We start from the raw sequence: 21,280 nt of genomic DNA on the forward strand, positions 1-21,280 counted from the left end.
AAGGAAATGACTTGTGGTCGTCCAGGGTACCCTCTGCCTCGCACCGTACGGTGGCTTGCGGAGTATGTATGTAGATGTAAATGTATACGATCACAATGTTTAGCCATACCTCACATATTTCTTAATCTACTGTCTGGTGCCTCTGAAAATGACCTGGTGGGGGTATCGCCTTGATGTAAGACTGAATTCAAACCTTAGAAATTATTAATAGTTACTTTTAAATGAAGGAAATTTGATCTGCGTAACAACCAATGCCCTCCGGAGGTTCGAGTCCTCCCGCGGGCATGGGTGTGTGTGTTATTCTTAGCATAAGTTAGTTTAAGTAGTGTGTAAGTCTAGGGACCGATGACCTTAGCAGTTTTGTGCCTTAGGCATTCACACACATTTGAACATTTTTTGTAACAACCAGTGTCCTTCAGTGCTGCTGTCCCTTAAGAAGTCAAGATTAGACCATAACTTAGCACACAAGGTGGGTGGGTGCCTCTATGGGAACAAGGGAAAGGATTTTATAAAATTGTGTGTGATCCAACACGCTGCGGCCGAAATGAAGAAGCTGCTAAGGCAAAGAACAAGCGAGAAAGTTGCTATTACTCATTCACAGAGACTCTCGGGGCCGATGAACTTAAAACTTTGTGAACCGATTTGCACCGGACAAGAGCAGAGTGAGAGGAAAGTAGATAGTAGTTACAGTTATTGAAGCAAGAGAACGAACTTACTGGTCAGCCTAAAGGTCGGGACACACACGTCCGGGCCGTGTCAGGGCCGAGCGTCGGACGAGCGACGGCCGTGCTCCGGTCCGTTCCTGCAGGGGCCACACATGACCGGGGTACGTCCGTGCCTTTGTTGTTCCTTGAAGTGACTCGGACGCGGTGATCTGTGTTTCTGTTTGTGAAAGCTGTAAAACATGTTCACTGATTTTCGTAATAGTGAATTAGGACTTATAGCACTTGCTTTAGACGAAGAGGAAAAACAACAAAGGCAAACAAGAAGAAGAAAATTATGGATCCACAGTGCCTGGAAAACAAGACTGGTACAGGGAGAGTTTCGAACATTATTTTCTCATCTCATAGATAATGAGACTAAGTTTTGTGAATATTTTAGGATGACGCAGTACACCTTCTATGAACTTTTAAAGAAACTAGAACCAAGACTGAGAAAAAACGACACTTTCTAGAGAGTATCAGTTTCACCCAAAGAACGACTGGATTTTTTTTAAGGTAGGTTAAAGAAAAGTACACAGAACACAAATAAATAAGAAGTTTTAAGGACAGCATGTTTATTTTATTACTTTAGTAATTGAATGATAAATACATAAGTTAGTAAATAATAGTTAAATTTCTACTACACTAAGAAAAACAAATGACTATTCAGTGAATTAGTTTCTGAATCTGATGAGGATGCAGGGGAACTTGGGGGATGATGGCTTTGGTTATTTATATACGAATTGTGGGAATCCCTTTGCAGATCCAAAAGCTGCTGTGTAGGTTCTGTTGACTCGTTTTCCACAGGTGAAGGATATGGTGTTGAAACAGATTTTGCTGAGGAATTGGAGGATTATGGAGTGAATTGATGAACTGATACGTCATTCATGAGTTGCTTCAGTTCAAAGTCTTGTACAATTGAAAAAATCCTACTTTCAGCTTGATGAAAAAGTGGTGGATGCAACGATTTTAGGGCTGGTGCTATACCAGCAAAAAAGCATCAACTAGGTTTTGTACTTCTCTCTGTTTTTCAGCTTTTTTTTCTGTCAACTCAAAAAATTCCTGAATTCTCCACAAGTGACTGTCGAATGGCAAGAACATGTCGTCTTGGCAATATAACGATGACGTAAACCAAACATCTGTTTGTAAAATAAAAAGTAAATAAATATCTTTGTATAGTTTTTATCTTACCTTCGGCTTGTAGATCTGTTGCAATTGTCTTCCAAACTCTGTCTTTGTACTCGATAGTCCTGTAGTTTTCACTTCCCTGATCGTAAAGAACGGGAAACTTGCGAGCTTCTTCTATTAGTCGTTCCACATCCATGTTTTGTACACAGAACAGTCTTGCGCAGTTGCACAGCTCACGAGACAATTCTACCGTCAGGCCGTGTCCGTCACGTGAAAAATTAAACACGGCGAATCCCGCCCTGCCCGGCCCCGGCCCGTTGACGTTCCCCGTGCACGGCCCGGTCAAGTGGGGCCCGCTACATTTCTTTTAATCATGTATTTCGTTGTCAGGGTGACGGCCGATATTCGGACGTGTCTCGGCACGGACACGGTCCGGACATGTGTGTCCCGACCTTAAAACAGGGCGGCGAAAAGGATTTAGCTTACGACACACGTGTCAAAGATTTCAGAACTCCGAAAGATTTTAATACAAAGAACTGTGAATACGAACAAGCTGTGATCGCGACCTAACTAGCAGTACGCCAGCAGACAGTTTCATTGCGTCTCATCGTCACTGCTCTGCGATACAGTCGTACAGCTTGTCCCCACCGGCCATCAGCACCTCCAACACGCCCAGACTGTAGCTCGCCCCGTTTGCCACTGCTCCCGTTCGCTCCTCCACAGCCCCGAGAGAACGCACCTTTCTTTGACGCACATTCCAGCCAATCATGGGCCTAGCTTCCTGGCGCAACACGACGGTCCAATCGGCTCTCGTAGAAAAACGCGCCCTGCGGATCCCCTATTCGCCTGTTTCAACTGACGTCTACCTGCGTAGCGCAGCGGCTGTGTTACCGCCTACGACGCAAGGGGGCCCGGGTTCGATTCCCTGCAGGGGACTGGGTGTTGTATGTCCATCATTTTCATCATTACTGACACGCAAGTCGCCGAAATGGCGTCAACTAAAAAGACATGCAATACGGCGGCCGAACCCCGATGGGGATATCTCGGCCAATAAATGCCACAAAATCATTTCAAAAATAGTTCAAAGGGCTCTAACCACTATGGGGCTTAACATCTGAGGTTATCAGTCCCCTAGACTTAGAACTACTTAAACCTAACCAACCTAAGGACATCACAAACAGCCATGCCCGAGGCAGGATACGAACCTGCGACCGTAGCAGCAGCGTGGTTCCGGACTGAAGAACCTAGAACCGCTCGGTCACAGTGGCCGGCTACGATCATTTCATTTCACTGACAAGACCACCTCCAAGACATCCAGCATCCAATAGGAACACTCGCTCACGAATTCGCCGAGAAAAATCGTTCCACCTACGCGCTCCAATTCACGTAGGCCAAGACAGAGACACTGGCGTCCTCTGTCACCATTTCTATCCTTGTTCTTCGATTCTACCCCCCCCCCCCCCCCCATCCCGCCTGCTATTGCCCTGTGCATTCCAGCGGTACAACTCTCTGTTGCTAAGCTCAGAGAGAGCAGAAAATTCGCCTTAGCCCACAGCCAAACAAAGAATGGATTTCATGCAAGACAGGGCGTATTCATGCTGCTGACGATAAAGGGGAAGTTAGTATTAAATAAATCGCATGCCCCTCAGATCACTTCCTTATAGGCAATGGTCCGAGTAGAATGTGACAAATATGGCATATAAAAATAATAAAATACCGTACCTAGTTGATAGGTCATGATAAATGTATTCAAATAAACGTACGTGTTTCAATACAGATGGTCGAGGGATGTCGCCAGTAATGCAAATTGGACGAGACTTCGACCCGCCATGCCTGGCATGTGCGCACTGAGGTCAGATCTGTTGACCGTGGCACTTGGGAGATGTGATGGACATCTCGGTGAGAGCAAGGCTAACACCGGTACCGTTTACTGATAGAGCATATCACCCTATTAATTTAGGAAAGACGACAGACTGTTCTAGATGTACCCTCCACAGTACTTCATAAGAAACAGCAGGGAGTAAAGCCGTCCTCACACGCGACGTGTTCCTCATCACGAAGCACACCAGACGTGGTTGATGTCTGTCGCGATTGCTACACGATGCACTACATCTCACGGAACATGACGTGCTCGTCATCCTTATTTGCAACTGCAGCGCTCCCTGGCAGCACTTCTCGCCTTCACCTGGCGCGCTAATCACACAGTTTGTTTACGGAAATGGTCACGCATAAAATGGTTGCGTTAACTCTGTCAGAGATCTTCGAAGAGAGGTAGAGAAAGTCACGGAAAGGATTCGATGGTTTGAACTGCCATCTGCTGGTAGAGGAACGCTACAGAATGGTGTACAGCGATCTGAGATACATGCTAGTAAACCTTACTCCTTAACTCAGCTGAATCTTATCAAATGATCAGTTTTAAAGAGAATATAGCTATAGTGTCTAATGTCAGTTTTTGCATGCACAATATCCATATTCTCGATGTTGTATTGATTACCATCACTCTGAAGTAATGTACGTCGTTACCTAGTTTTCAAGATCGAGATTTAATTCGAATGGAAAGGGAGATTTCTTTGAAGGTACTCGCCATCATTGAAAAATACATTTACCAGCAAGATAAAAACGTGAGGCAATCCATAAAAACCAAGAGATGGGTATTGTTGTTGTTGTTGTGGTCTTCAGTCCAGAGACTGATTTGATGCAGCTCTCCATGCTACTCTATCCTGTGCAAGCTTCTTCATCTCCCAGTAACTACTGCAAACTACATCCTTCTGAATCGGTTTAGTGTATTCATCTCTTGGTCTCCCTCTACGATTTTTACCCTCCACGCTGCCCTCCAATACTAAATTGGTGATTCCTTGATGCCTCAGAATTTTCCCTACCAACCGATCCCTTCTTCTAATCAAATTGTGCCACAAATTTCTCTTCTCTCCAATTCTATTCAATACCTCCTCACTGGTTAGGTGATCTACCCATCCAAACTTCAGCATTATTCTGTAGCACCACATGTCAAAAGCTTCTATTCTCTTCTTGTCTAAACTATTTATCGTCCATGTTTCACTTCCATACACTACACTCCATACAAATACTTTCAGAAACGACTTCCTGACACTTAAATCTATACTGGATGTTAACAATTTTCTCTTCTTCAGAAACGCTTTCCTTGCCATTGCCAGTCTACATTTTATATCCTCTCTACTTCGACCATCATCAGTTATTTTGCTCCCCAAATAGCAAAACTCGTTTACTACTTAAAGCGTCTCATTTCCTAGTCTAATTCCCGCAGCATCACCCGATTTAATTCGACTACATTCCATTATCCTCGTTTTGCTTCTGTTGATGTTCATCTTATATCCTCCTTTCCAGACACTGTCCATTCCGTTCAGCTGCTCTTCCAGATCCTTTGCTGTCTCTGACATCGGCGATCCTCAAAGTTTTTATTTCTTCTCCATGGATTTTAATTCCTACTCCGAATTTTTCTGTTGTTTCCTTAATTGCTTGTTCAATATCTAGACTGAATAACATCGGAGATAGGCTACAACCCTGTCTCACTCCCTTCCCAACCACTGCTTCCCCTTCATGCCCTTCGGCTCTTATAACTGCCATCTGGTTTCTGTACAAATTGTAAATAGCCATTCGCTCCCTGTATTTTACCCTTGCCACCTAACGAATTTGAAAGAGAGTATTCCAGTCAACATTGTCAAAAGCTTTCTGTAAACTACAAATGCAAGAAACGTAAGTTTGCGTTTCCTTAATCTATTTTCTAAGATAAGTCGTAGGGTCAGTATTGCCTCACGCGATCCAACATTTCTACGGAATCCAAACTGATCTTCCCCAAGGTCGGTTTCTACCAGTTTTTCCATTCGTCTGTAAAGAATTCGTGTTAATATTTTGCAGCCATGGCTTATTAAACTGGTAGTTCGGTGATTTTCACATCTGTCAACACCTGCTTTCTTTGGGATTGGAATTATTATATTCTTCTTGAAGTCTGAGGGTATTTCACCTGTCTCACACATCTTGCTCACCAGATGGTAGAGCTTTGTCAGGGCTAGTTCTCCCAAGTGCTCTGTCAAACTCTTCACGCAGTATCATATCTCCCATATCATCTTCATCTACATCCTCTTCCATTTCCATAATATTGTCCTCAAGTACATCGTCTTTGTATAGACCCTCTATATATTCCTTCCACCTTTCTGCTTTCCCTTCTTTGCTTAGAAATGGGTTTCCATCAGAGCTCTTGATATTCATTCAAGTGGTTCTCTTTTCTCCAAAGGTCTCTTTAATTTTCCTGTAGGCTGTATCTATCTTACCCCCAGTGAGATAAGCCTCTACACCCTTACATATCTCCTCTAGCCATTTTGCACATCCTGTATTCCTTTTTGCCTGCTTCATTTACTGTATTTTTATATTTTCTCCTTTCATCAATTAAATTCAATATCTCTTCTGTTACCCAAGGATTTCTGTTAGCCCTCGTCTTTTTACCTACTTAATCCTCTGTTACCCATGCTTCTGTTACCCATGCTTCTTCTCCTGTATTTCTTTCCCCCATTCCTGCCATTTGTTCCCTTACGCTCTCCTGAAACTCTGTACAACCTCTGGTTCTTTCAGTTTATCGGGGTCCCATCTCCTTAAATTCCCACCTTTTTGCAGTTCCTTCAGTTTTAATCTACAGTTCATAACCAATAGATTGTGGTCAGAGTCCACATCTGCCCCTGGAAATGTCTTACAATTTAAAACCTGGTTCCTGAATCTCTGTCTTACCATTATATAATCTATCTGAAACCTGACAGAGTATTATATTCTCCAAAAAGTTTCATAAGAGTAAACGGTTTCAGTGGGTGACTCGTTTATTTTCTGACATAGACAGGTAGTCACATTAAGATTTATGGCCACACCGGAAACATGAAGAAATGTTAAATCATGTTCTTAACAGTGTGATTTACTGGTTTTCTGCGAATGGTCACACTTTCAATTTTTAAAAGACACAACGGTTTCAGTTCTGCACATCTAGAGGAACTACACCAAGGCGTCAAATGGTTCAAATGGCTCTGAGCGCTATGGGACTCAACTGCTGTGGTCATAAGTCCCCTAGAACTTAGAACTACTTAAACCCAACTAACCTAAGGACATCACACACATCCATGCCCGAGGCAGGATTCGAACCTGCGACCGTAGCAGTCGCACGGTTCCGGACTGCGCGCCTAGAACCGCGAGACCTCCGCTGCCGGCAACGAGGCGTTTGAAATTATGTGATGCCCACCCACGAATCATTTTGTAGACACCTGTTTAAGGAATCGGCCATTCTGACCAAGTGTTTCACAGTATATTTATTCCCTCATGAAGTCTGTTGTAAAAATCCACTGGAGTTCAAGAGGAACGATGATGAATTACAATACTAGGAGGAAAAATGACATTCATTACTCCACATTGCGGACCGTTGTGGCTGAGCGGTTCTAGGCGCTGCAGTCCGGAACAGCGCTGCTGCTACGGTCGCAGGTTCGAATCCTGCCTCTGGCATGGATGGGTGTGATGTCCGTAGGTTAAGTTAGGTTTAAGTAGTTCTAAGTCTGGGGGACTGATGACCTCAGATGTTAAGTCCCATAGTGCTTGGATCCATTTGAACCATTTTTCACTCCACATTAATGTTGTCTTTAGCAGAAAAAAAGGAGCGCAATCCGGAAACTAAAATTTTTGATTACGTCCCCAGTGACATAAAATGTTTGGCAGACACCAAAGTAAAATTTGGAAACAAACTGAAGGCGGCCGGAGTGGCCGAGCGGTTCTAGGCGCTACAGTCTGGAACTGCGCGACCGCTACGGTCGCAGGTTCGAATCCTACTTTTGGCATGAATGTGTGTGATGTCCTTAGGTTAGTTAGGTTTAAGTAGTTCTAAGTTCTAGGGGTCTGATGACCTCAGAATTTGAGTCCCATAGTGCTCAGAGCCATTTGAACCATTTTGAACCAAAGAAACTGAAAAGTTTTTCCTTGACAACTCCTTCCACTCCGTAGAAAAATTACTAACTCACAACTGTATATTTAATAATAATGATAATAAAAAACAAAAATAAAAGAAAAGGAAATAAAATTTATAAATGTTCAGCATGTAGCCATATTTACAAATTAACTTCCGATGTGTATGTAATATGATACGTTCCACATCATGATGATTTGTTAAAGTATATGACCCAACTTCTGGTCACAATGTTAATGTATACGGGCAGGGAAGGGGGGAGGCATATGCCTCGTGACGACAGGGTGCAGGAGGTCGAGCGGTCGGGGTTTGAGAGTGGGCATCCAGGGCTGCCTTTAAATGACAAAACAGGAAATTAAGTACAATAACGAGAATATATTTCCGGGTACGGTATACAAGTTGCGCGCCTAGGGTCAGAAGTTAGCAGGTTTAGGCCAGTCTAGGAGGTCGAACAATTAATTGAAATGGGCAACGGAAGGGGAAGCGGTTCATGTTAACTTACGTTGGTGGCCGGCCGTGAAAAGCAGAGGCTCTGCCTTCCGAAAAAGACGTCTGTTGTGCTCGAGGTCTGGATTACTAGAGAGAGAGGCAACTGTATTCCGCACCGCAGAACACTCCAGCGTCCACACACGTGACTGGTATCCCATGCACGCTATTGGCTAAAACCAACGGCTTGAATTCGCTAGCTGTTTCAGCAGAGGGCTCAGGCCGTCTCCTGTCACCAGCTTTAACTGGACAGAACCGCCTCGGTTTTGAAAGACAGGCAACTTGTGTCACGTAGGCAGAGCGTAAGTTGCTCTAGGAGTAAACTTGGAAAGATTTGACAGGGCCTTTGAAACAAATTTCTTAAACCAGTTCCCTAAAATATCCCTTGACTGGCTGCGAACATGTACAGATTTATCGTGCAAATATCCATGGAACATCAAACTAAATAACTAATTAACTAACTGCGGGCTATGGCTCCCTACACCACGCAACCGACGCAGGCACAGCCTACCGTTGCCTTATACTCTCGCATACTGGTTGCTGTTAACGCCACAGTAGTCTTGGGCCCGATCTGAGCTAAGGCTAAGCATGTTTTATTTTGCGAATCCTTAGTAGTTACGTTATAGGAATCCGAAGAAAAATCTTTCCATTCGCATACACCAAGGTTAATATTTCGTTACAATGTAGTTGCTAAGATATGAGAAACAGCCTAGCAAGGGGTATACTTGCTTCCAGCTCACTTTCCAGGAAAGCACTGCCTGATGGTGACTAGCTCCTGGCTTGGGTGTAGCAATCGCCCAGTTTTTTCTGTGGCGCCTGCGGGTACAGTAATAGAAATTCATCTGAGATAATGGTCAGGCGTGAGTCTGCACACAACTGCATTCCACATTCTGAATGACCAGCACCGATACTTTCCGTGGACCACTTTCAGAATTGTAGACAAATGACACCTGACGCTCAACAACTTTGGAAACCCTTCTAGGATTTGTAAATAATAGATTTCAGCTATCAGTCGTCCTTTGGAATAATTGTTGGCAGATCTAGATTTCGGCTAGCAACTAGCCATTCTCAATGCACTATCCTTTTTTGGTCAATGCCTGTAATGCCTGTTGGTCTGGCTTTGTACACAATTCATGGAATACCTTCTAGGGTTGCCGGACGGTGTGGCCGAGCAGTTCTAGGCGCTACAGTCTGGAACCGCGCGACCGCTACGGTCGCAGGTTCACATCCTGCCTCGGGCATGGATGTGTGTGACGTCCTTAGGTTAGTTAGGTTTAAGTAGTTCTAAGTTCTATGGGACTGATGACCTCAGAAGTTAAGTCCCATAGTGCTCAGAGCCATTTGAACCTTCTAGGATTCCATCTAACTCCACAGACCCACGGTAAGTGCATGAATTGTCCTCTCCGATGCCGTTCTGTCATGTCTAGAAATGTTTATTATTCGATACAACAGCTGCGTCTTGCAGCAAGTTAAATATAGCTATTGTACGCTTAAGCCAGCCTCTCTCGGGAAGTAATTCACGTGGAGGAGGACCTGGGACGTCATAGCGTGGAATTCCACTTTCCACTACAGTGCGGAGCGTGAAATGAAGAATCTAGCCAAATTTTAGCCTCGTGGAGAGGAACGTGGCTAATGAGATGCAACATCGTTTTAAGTTACAAACAAAACAAAGGAGGCGCCATATTGTTTGGCTTTAAACATCGTACTTGGTGGATTTTCTTTCTCATAGAGTATGGGGTATGAATATAAGCTGTTTCAAAGCATCATAAAATTAAGGTTCTCTCGAAAACGCGACTTTTTAGCTACGATTTGTAATAATAAACAGACCAGAAACTACATATCGGTGGGTAGCTTCCTGCAGTTGATGGTTTTAATGTAACTTGTATTCTATGAAAGTATGCCTTTTCAATGCCACGGCACAATGATGATCTATGGTTCAAATGGCTCTGACCACTATGGGACTTAACTTCTCAGGTCATCAGTCCCCTAGAACTTAGAACTACTTAAACCTAACTAACCTAAGGACACCACACACATCCATGCCCGAGGCAGGATTCGAACCTGAGACCGTCGCGGTCGCACGGTTCTAGACTGAAGCGCCTAGAACCGCTCCACCAGCCCGGCCGGCGATGATCTATCGAAAGCGAATCTTTTGCGTACAATTTACATATTCAGTATCAAATAATGACATTTGTAGACAGTAAATACAGTCTTTAGCATGTGTATACCGTATAGGCAGAGTCGACTCCTATATCAAAGCTGTAGCGCAGTTGTTAGCGTCGTACACGAGTTTTGTAGAGAAAAATTTTACCTTTTGTATTCTAAAAGAGTTTGTGTCTTTCTGATACATTTAATAGAAATAGAATTTCAAAAGTCAATGTTATTTTCCGCAACTGTTATTGTAAAGGTCAACGACTGGAACGCTTCACCAGTGGCCAGAAATCTTATCGTGACTGCCAGTCTGTGTCTGGAAGTGAAACAAAATTACACACTGCAAATTTTTGCTATTATGAAACTTGTTGTGTAATGAAACTTCCTGGCCGATTAAAACTGTGTATCGGACCTAGACTCGAACTCGGGTCCTTTGCCTTTTGCGGGCGAATGCTCTATCATCTGAGCTACCCATCCACAACTGACAACCCCTCCCCGCAGTTTTAATTCCGCCTGTACCTCGTCTCCTACTTTCCAAACTTCACAGAAGCTCTCCCGCAGACCTAGCAGAAGTTTGGAAGGTAGGAGACGAGGTACAGGCGGAATTAAAACTGCGGGGAGGGGTTGTCAGTTGTGGATGGGTAGCTCAGATGGTAGAGCACTTGCCTGCAAAAGGCAAAGGTCCTGAGTTCGAGTCTCGGTCCGGCACACTGTTTAAATCAGCCAGGAAGTTTCATATCAGCGCACACTCCGCTGCAGGGTGAAAATTTCATTCTTCCTGGATAATACACAGGGTGTCCCATAATAATGTATACACGCTTTGAAACTGGACATCTCTTTAATCAAAGGGGTTAGAAATACAATTTTAGAGGTGTTAGGTGCCTCATGGTTCGACTTAAGGTAGTAAATGTTCAAGCTGGTGTTTGTTCATGCCCGCATCTCGTGGTCGTGCGGTAGCGTTCTCGCTTCCCACGCCCGGGTTCCCGGGTTCGATTCCCGGCGGGGTCAGGGATTTTCTCTGACTCGTGATGGCTGGGTGTTGTGTGATGTCCTTAGGTTAGTTAGGTTTAAGTAGTTCTAAGTTCTAGGGGACTGATGACCTGAGAAGTTAAGTCCCATAGTGGTCAGAGCCATTTGAACCATTTTTGTTCGTCCATCGCAATACACAGTCGACAACGAATTACGACTGAGCGATATGCCAACTTTATTGTTTCCAACAGAATAGCATCACGGGCTTGCTCAATTTGCTCTGTAAGATCATCCAGTGTGTGTGATCTCGCAGCGTATCTGTGTTCTTGAGAGAAAGAAATCCCGATGAGTTAAATCTGGAGAACGAGCGGGATACTCCACACTCCCTCTTCGTCCTCTCCATCTGGTAGGGAATGTACGATTGAGAAATGCCCTCACATCCAGGTGAAAGTAAGGTGGTGCCCCATCCTGTTGAAAGCAGTAATCTTCATTTCCAAACACAACGCTAAGACCAAGAGTTATCATTTCCAACATTTCCAAGTACGAGTCGCGGGTGACAGTGTTGTCAAAGAAGTACGGCCCGATTAACCCTCTATAAGACAGACCACACCAGACTATTACTTCTCGTAGATTAACATGCCTTTGCTCGGTTACGTATGAATTCTCCATGGCTCAGTGCATTCAAATAATGGCGGTTAATTGTTCCATCAAGTTTAAACGTCACTTCATCTGACCAAAGAATCCTGTCTTGGAAACGTTGCTCTTCTTCACATCTGTTAATGAACCACTCACAAATTTCGCTTCGCCTATCAGGATCATCTTCGTTAAGAGCATGGAGAATTCTGGGAATGTGAGGCTTAAAGTTCTGAGACCGCAAAATTCTATGAACACTGCTTCTCCAGATCCCACTCTTACGAGAGCATTGCCTCAGAGATTTCTTCGGGGAACGTGTGTATGCCTGGATTACCGCATCAACACTCTCATTGTGTGTTGAACTTCTCTTTCGTCCGCTAAGTCCCTTCTCCATATCGTGCACCGTTACTTCGACTTCAAACTTATCTCTGATTCTTGTAATTGTTACTCTTGTCGGTGGTGGTGTTCCAAATTCAACTCCCCAACGTCGACGTACCTCACTCACATTCTCTGTTTTCCAGTAACACTTTAGCACCCATTTCCGTTCTTCAAACGATAACGCCATTTTTGCTGACAATCCAAAAGCATTGTTATGTTTTTCGCCGCCTTCTAAATTATTACCCATAAAAATTGTATTTCTGTCTCCTTTAATTAAAGATATATTCTGTTTCAAAGAGTGTATATATTATTTTGGTTCAAATGGTTCAAATAGCTCTGAGCACAGTGGGACTTAACATCTGAGGTCCTCAGTCCCCTAGAACTTAGAACTACTTAAACCTAACTAACCTAATGACATCACACACATTCATGCCCGACGCAGGATTCGAACCTGCGACCGTAGCGGTCGCGCGGTTCCAGACTGAAGCGCCTAGAACCGCTCGGCCACCATTATTTTGGGACACCCTTTATATACCATCTCGTGATCTGTGGACGAGCTCATGTATGTATCTCGCACTAAATATTTTTTTCCGTGATGGCGAGGAGCTTCGAAAAAATCTCTTCTACCATTCGAATGAAATTTCGAAATGAATCTCAATCTTGAAAGCTACTTGACAGCTACTTGACGAAGTATGTTATTGCTGAGTGTTGGTAGTGAATGCAATATCGAGAATATGGATATTATGCATGTGGAAACCATCATTGGACACTATACCTTAACTGTGTTTAATTTCAGACCGAACGTGGGATGAAAATTCACCTGAGTTAATGAATGACTTCTGCTATTACGTGCCTCAGATCGTTGTACAGAATTATGTAGTGTTACTCTATCACCAATTCTCTATTAAAGCCATCGATGAGTCCAGAGTTTTCTTCTTGATTTCTGCGCTCTTCTACCACAATCGCTAACAGAGTTAACGCAGCTATTTTACGCTCGTCCATTTTCGTAAGGAAACTTTGTTACATGAGAGCCAAATATAGCCGACAACGGCCGCGGGAGAGCGCTGAGAGCGCAAATCACGTTAAGGGGAGGTTTACTATCTTTGGTCCAAAAAAAGCATGTTCTTTGAGAATTTTTTTCTCGGGATGCGTTACAGATAACAATGTCAAATTTTGTCAAAATATTTATTGATATTTCCTCTACAAACTGGATTTGTTTCGACAGTAAATGTAGAAGAGCAAAGGCGGAAGTGCCGTCGGAACGAAACAACATTTCCATGTAGACCTCCACGCGCGGTTATGTCACAGGTCAGCAGGCTCGTCTGAAATCAAATTGAGTTGACGTTAGCGAAGTATATAAGTTTCTTTAGCAGTTGTACTTCGCTTAAGTTATTTGGATCGTAGTAAACAGAATGGCGGCTATTTGAAAAAATTGGGTTTTTTCATCGATTTTTCGACTTCGTCGGCCAAATAAAAATATTTATAGATGGTGGATCGGAATAAAAGTGGTACAACTTCTAGACGATTTAGTTAGCTTCGTCGGAAACAAAGAATCATGCCAATCGGTTCAGTAGATTTGAAGTTACCATACCGCGTGCTATTTAAAAAGTCATTTCGAGAAAAACGCGTTTGAAGTTTTGACTACATATAACATGCAATATTATGCAACTTACGTTCAGTCTGCTATTCCGTGTCCATAAACTAGTCCTTCCTCTTCCTCATAGAGGGCGTTCTGCTCTATCTGGGCCATCCTGCGCTGCTCCAGAGCCGCTCTTACGGCCGGTGACAAGCGGTTTTCGGCCGCTTGAATCCGGTGGTCGTCCGAATGCTTAGCGAATTGCGTCGAATAGAGTCCCAGGGTGACGTCCATCGTTGTCATGGTCTTCAGAATTGCTGAATGTCCTTCGTTGAAGCTGCTCACTGCCAGGAAAGTCGCAATCTCCACAGTCTTCACACCAGAATGCATATGATTGGGGGCTAACTTCCAAACACACGCGTTCAAACTTTCATTTGAATTTTGTGTGTTTACACCCAAGCTCCGGTACAATAACCCGTCCTCCGAAAGAAAAAAACCGGTGCGCGAAAAAGGCCGATTTCAGGCAGGTGCAATTTTTTGTTCAACCGCGAATAACAGACATTTCCGTTCCGTATTCGGAAAAACCGTTTCAGGGGCGGATCCTAAACACTTTTACGGACCCAAAAATGCAATTTTAAAAAAATCGATTTTTTGAACCAAGAGATAGTAAACCTCTCCTTAACCAGCTCGTTCCGCGTGTCGACGGCGCTGTGTCTTCTTAGGTCGGATGTATCGTACGCATCCACGTTAACGTTAGCTGCTTCGTCCCGTGTGAGGACGACCTTAGCGTATTGACGATCGATACACGATTTTCGATTCGCAGCACGCCGCTTTTTATTCCATGTACATCACACCATAACACATAATTATTTTCTGTTCTCTGCTAGAGTGCTATTTCTTGTGTATTATTATCTTTCGTGTAATCTCTGGAATCGCAGGTACATGAAGTAATAGATACTGCTTAGTGTGACTTTTCCGTATTATTTTCTTTCACAAATGGTCGCCATTACCAAATACCTTTATAAGCGTGTAACCTGTATGGTGTCGGTGCCGCTGATTTTGAACCCATGTTCCTCACAGGGGAGGAAGTGCCGCTTGTGCTGCGTCGCTGTCCGCTCGCTATATCCGTCGGAAATCGTCCCTGGAATGTGTTCTGCTTTCCGCGGTCCGGCGCCTCCGATAGTCAGCCGAACCGAGAGAGCCCGAGCCAAAAACCGCTAAAATTAGCGAACAAGCGAAGAGCGTCAACGTTACGAAAATATTGGCGCCCGTGACGGTCAGTATGCGCTAGTCCTTGCGTGTGGTGACTCTGGTCCGTGTGTGTATTGTGCGCGTCCACCCTTCTAGGGTACACTTTATAGCGACTATACCTTCGAAATGTGTCCAGCTGCCAACGATAATTCACCTCCACTTCAGGCAAATCACAACTTGTGAGGAAATAGGTGGTAAGTAAAGTAACATTCCGTAAGTTTTTCCGAAGTGGATAATACATGAAACTGCTTTAGACGTGCTAAGTGTAGTCCTTTCCTTTGTGTCTAAAATAATGATGAGTGCGCTATAGACAGCTCTTAAGGCAAATCACTTGGTACAAATTGATTCCGGTGTGTGCACTCCTGCGATTCTGCAAGATTCTGTAACCTCATTTTTGGGCTCAGTTTGCCAGCTGCAAATTTATTTGTACGTTTGGTCGTGTGGAAGTCAGAGCGCGTCCAATCTGCTGAGCAAGGAGGATGTTATAACAATCCGAGCGTAAAAACTCTCTTTTCTTTTCAAAATTTGTAGCATTATTAAGCACAAAGGAAACTCGAAAAGGGATGTGATTTTCAACCACCTAATGATAGTAGCGGCGAGGCAGGTGATATTAAATATAAATACACTGCCTGACAAAAAAAGTCAAGTACCCAGAAGACATAGTTGCATCTCAATGTGATTTCGTACATGTACGTAGTCTGTTCAAAAAAATCCGGAACATTTGTAATTTCGCGCCAATGGTGTGATGCAGCGAAGTGCGATTGGCATAAAATTTCAAATTCAAATGGCTCGAAGCACTATAGGACTTAACGTCTGATGTCATCAGTCCCCTAGACTTAGAAATACTTAAACCTAACTAGCCTAAGGACATCACACACATCCATGCCCGAGGCAGGATTCGAACCTGCGACCGCAGCAGCCGTGTGGTTCCGGACTGAAGCGCCTAGAACCGCTCGACCACAGCGACCCACTGCGACTGGCGTTATTCCACAGGCCTATATTTAATGTGTAACTGCCGGAAGTATATCTGTTAGTTATCGCTTGAGTGCTGTGTTGAATAGAACGTTGTGTCGCGCAGTTTGCGAATTTCGAGATGGCAGAGTTAAGTTTTGGGTGAAACTCAAAAAAACTTTACAGAGACGCAGCAAATGATGCAGGAAGCCTACGGTGATGAGTGCTTAAGCCGTACTCACTGTTCCGAATGGTTAATACGGTTTAAGGGGAGTACGTATGGTGGAATTGGTCAAAAAGTGACATTTTCGGATTATTATCTCTTATTAATATTTGATCTTTCCTGAATAATTTGATGCATTATTTGTCGAAAAATTCGAATTGTAAGTGTAGTTTTCATCATTTCAAAGTTAATAGTGCGTGTGTAAAATTATCCGGTCGTTCTGCACTGACTTGCCTAAGTATCTCTATCTCTTGAACTATTCAGTCTAGAAGGCTGTGGTTTTCAGCTATGTATTCCTTGAAATCATGTTCATGTTCGTGTTAAGAGGTTGGTTGCACTGTGTAAACAGAAATGGCGGTATAGCACATGCATTTTGTTTATTTACTTTGTGGTTGTCGTGTTTCATAAGTTTTGAACTGAAAACATAGTGGTTTGGTGTGTTATTACACGCTCTTATACCTCTTTTCAACGTGATGAAAAGAAAGGGTTGTTTTAACAAGCGACGTTTCCATGGAAATCAGCATATCACAAAATCTGAATCCAGTGTTGATCCTGAAATAGATTTTTCACAGACTCGTGATAAGGACACGCCTACTAGTGCTTCGAAGAGGAAACTTGGAGACCATGAGGATTTATTTATTGGCAAAGATCAAAATAGTATAGGTTATTTTCTTTTAGATTTGAGTGTGTTAGGACAAGTTTTGCAAGATGCTGTGTCATGTATGGTTTGTGGTGGGCAAATTAGCATCTTTGAGGACTCTTCTGAAAGGACTGGACTGGCTAACAAACTTGATATTCAGTGCGAAGTTTGCAGGCTCTCGACATCATTTTGGACTTATGAAAAGTGCAAGAATGACTTGTTTGAGAGCAATGTTAGATTCCTGTATGGAATGAGGTGCATTGGGACAGGATTGACTGCAGCTGAAGTATTATGTGCAACGCTGACCTTGCCAAACCCACCAACCAGATCAAGTAAGTACACAGAAGTAATTGGTGAATGTGTCAAATCTGTTGCTGTTTATTCTATGAAAGCTGCTGCTAAAGAAGCAGTAGAATTAAGTAACACAACAGACTTATCTGTGGCAGTTGATGGCACATGGCAGATGAGAGGCCACACATCAAAAAATGCAGTTCCAACTGTCTACATCTACATCTACATTTATACTCCGCAAGCCACCCAACGGTGTGTGGCGGAGGGCACTTTACGTGTCACTGTCATTACCTCCCTTTTCTGTTCCAGTCGCGTATAGTTCGCGGGAAGAACGCCTGTCTGAAAGCCTCCGTGCGCGCTCGAATCTCTCTAATTTTACATTCGTGATCTCCTCTGGAGGTATAAGTAGGGGGAAGCAATATATTCGATACCTCATCCAGAAACGCACCCTCTCGAAACCTGGCGAGCAAGCTACACCGCGATGCAGAGCGCCTCTCTTGCACAGTCTGCCACTTGAGTTTGCTAAACATCTCCGTTACGCTATCACGGTTACCAAATAACCCTGTGACGAAACGCGCCGCTCTTCTTTGGATCTTCTCTATCTCCTCCGTCAACCAGATCTGGTACGGATCCTACACTGACGAGCAATACTCAAGTAGCAACACTCACTAGTGTTGACACAGGTAAAGTTTTACACGTTGAATTGCTAACTAAATACTGTCATCAGTGTAAATCAGTTGATGAAATAAATGAAAGCCATAAAACAAATTGTGCTAAGAATTATGAGGGAACTAGTGGGGGTATGGAGACTACTGCAGTTGATTCTATGTTCAGAGTTCACAACAGGAGAGAGGTGTGTGTTACACTGAGTACTTGGGGGATGGTGATTCAAAAGCTTACATATCAGTAGTGGAAAGCCAACCTTATGGTAATAAGCATATTGTTAAGATTGAATGTGTAGGCCACGTTCAAAAACGGATGGGAACACGTCTCCGAAAATTGAAGCAGACAAAAGGAAAAGAGACGTTATCAGATGGAAAGACTCTAAATGGTAAAGGAAGACTTACAGACAAAAACATTGATGAACTCCAGCATTATTATGAAATGGCAGTAAGAAGCAATACACGTGACCTACAAGGGATGAAACGAGCAGTGTGGGCTACATTCTTCCACAAATCTTCCACTGATGATACACCTATACATGGTCTTTGTCCACCTGGTGCTGATTCATGTACCGCAAAGCTCAGGCAGCGGGTAGCGAGGAACAATTTAAGCACAAAAATAGCATACCATCTGCAGTGATGGAAGCTATTAAACCAATATATAGAGAATTAGCTCATCCTGACCTCCTTTCCAAATGTCTCCATGGTCGAACACAAAACTTGAATGAGTCTTTCAATAATGTAATTTTGACCCGCATACCAAAAAATGTCTTTGTAGGAAGGAAAGCTCTATGCTTGGGTGTTTGTGATGCTGTGATAACGTTTAATGATGGTATAAAGGGAAGAATTGGGGTACTAGAGGAACTTGGTATCACTCCAGGTGCCAGCACGCTGCAAGCCTTTCAGCGAATGGATCGACTTAGGATCATGAAAGCCCAGCGTGCAGCAGAGGAAATGACTAAAGAAGCAAGAGGCAGGAAAAGAAGGAAGTTTCTAAGTTTGCAGGATCGTCAAGAACAGGATCCAGATAATGCTGATTATGGGTCTGGCTGTTTCTAGAAGCTGGCGTGCCTCCATGTGTAAGTTAATATCAAATAAAATGTCTGAACTTGATTTTTCCGGAAATGACATTGAGAGGCACCCACATGCCTTGCTGATACTGTGGCATCAAGCAGTCAGGCCTGCAAGATGAGTGGTCTGCCAAGCGAGTGGATTCATTCTTATTTATCGAGTAACATGAACTCTCGTACTCACAATTAAGTTACAAATTATCCTCCTGTATGAATAATACGCAACGGAAACGCACATCTGACTATCAGTGATTTACAGAACTCGGACTGTTCACTACGCACTGGCAATACCACATTTTCTTTTTGTCTTTTATTTAATGGCTTTTATCAACACGTGGCCACCGCACTGAATATGAATGGCGCACACATTATAAATTCGGGACATCATGACAACATACAATTCGAAGGAAAAGTCCACCAATCTTTTTCTTTTCACTATCTTATTTATTCCGATAAATTCTCTAACCTAAACACACAAATTCTATAACCTACAACAATAACACATGCGAAATTCCGCCCAGTGGGCATGGCTTTACATTGGTGAATCTCTATATTATGGTCTCGTAATTATTTAACGCTACAGTGCACTTTCTGGATAGGATGGTGGATCTTTTATTATACCTCATACTTCGACTCTCACAATCATCATCACGAAACTTTCCTCCAGACCGAGCAGTACCGAGGGAACAAGCATAACCCACTAATCTTTTGAAACTACCTTGCTACTCTCCCATGCAAACCACACATACCCAAATTACATGACACACACCACACTACGACATGGAATACAAAACACTACATAGTCACAACACTATCACTTTCAGCTTTCCCACTTCAATTAGTATTTATCCCAGTTTCACACGACACTGCCCCACTTTGTAATTCTACTTTCCTACTATGAACTCTGGAGATATTTGCACGTCTTCCTGTGCAATGCAAGCCAAGTGGCGTTGCTGGATAGACGGCCGACTCACGTTGCTTCTCTCTCAGAGTTTGAATCTAGCGTCACACGGAATCATATCACGCAAAGTAATATTAAGAACATATTCATCACACACGCGAGTCCTCAACTGATACCATGGACGAGTACTTCTCTTTATCCTTTGTCCCATACACAGATTGAGACTCACACAGTACTCACCACGTGGAAGTACTCGTCTCTAATTTCAAGTCCTGCACACGCCATTTCTTAAATATTTCAACTTATGGTACACACGCTATTTCTTAAATATTTCAACTTATTGTACACACGCTAGAAATTCAGCTTAACTTAAGCACACGGAAGTATTTCAACTTATTGCTACACGTGGTTTCATTGTGACCGTTGGTCACTTCCGAAGATTACTACAATCCCATTAATATTACCTGCCTGACAGTTAATTCTCCCCACAAAAGTTCTTGAAATAGAGAAATTATTATTTCAAACTACTCTTAAATATTCCACATGCATACCATGTCTCCACTCTTTTGTCATTACGGAGCACAACTAAAAAAGGTCTTAACAGCACAAGATCCAGCGGCAGAGTGTGCTGAAACATGGCCGTTCTCTAGGTCATCTCGCACCTCTGTCGAGGTGGGGGAAGACCATGCTACCGTATTGGTCAGCCACATTTCAGGCGCTCAAAGCTCAGGTAAATTTCATCTCTTTGGTCCCACCAAAGGTGGCCAAAGGATCGTCTCAAAGATGATCATATATTCACATTCACCATCTGCGGTTAGCAGACGACCATACATTCATTCATTTCACAGATCTCACCAAACTGGATGTAGGGATTTACTTTGTGGGAGTGCAGATGTGATCAATTAAATAAATAAATTGTCATTCCTTCCCACACTGGTATCCGGCTTCGCTGTATTAATTGAAATTGAGTTATTTTTTAAAAAAATGTGTTGTTCTGACAAAAATAATGAAGTATGTTGTACCTATTTTCAATGTCGGGCGGTACTGTACCCTTTCAACATTTTTAAAATTATTTTACCCATTATCTCAGGAACTATTACAGATACATATATCTAATTTTACACTATGTTACCACTTAGTGTACTGCAGCTACTGAACCTCCCAAAACATCTCTACCTCTTACGGTATTTTACTTACGGAAGAAAAAGTGGACTTTTAAAAGAAAATATTGAACAACAAAAATCATAACTAGCTAATTATTTCTCTGAACATTTTGATTCTGGTTCAATAATCAGAAAAGG

At 43.1% G+C, this 21,280-nt stretch overlaps 1 protein-coding gene across 5 annotated transcripts in view; it reads left to right on the forward strand.

The window, feature by feature from the left end:
• Positions 1-21,280, forward strand: part of LOC126198710 (glycine receptor subunit alpha-3) — a 646,434-nt gene that overhangs the window by 153,278 nt on the left and 471,876 nt on the right. For 4 of the 5 annotated variants that reach the window (XM_049935223.1, XM_049935222.1, XM_049935221.1 and 1 more), the window contains exon 1: positions 15,298-15,435. The exons of the other annotated variant lie outside the window; for it this stretch is intronic. The gene's annotated coding sequence lies outside the window, so the exon portion shown is untranslated. Of the gene's footprint in view, positions 1-15,297; positions 15,436-21,280 lie in introns of those variants that run through there. 5 annotated transcript variants of the gene reach the window in all.

This window comes from Schistocerca nitens, chromosome 8 (genome assembly GCF_023898315.1).
Source record: "Schistocerca nitens isolate TAMUIC-IGC-003100 chromosome 8, iqSchNite1.1, whole genome shotgun sequence".
NCBI lineage: Eukaryota > Metazoa > Arthropoda > Insecta > Orthoptera > Acrididae > Schistocerca > Schistocerca nitens.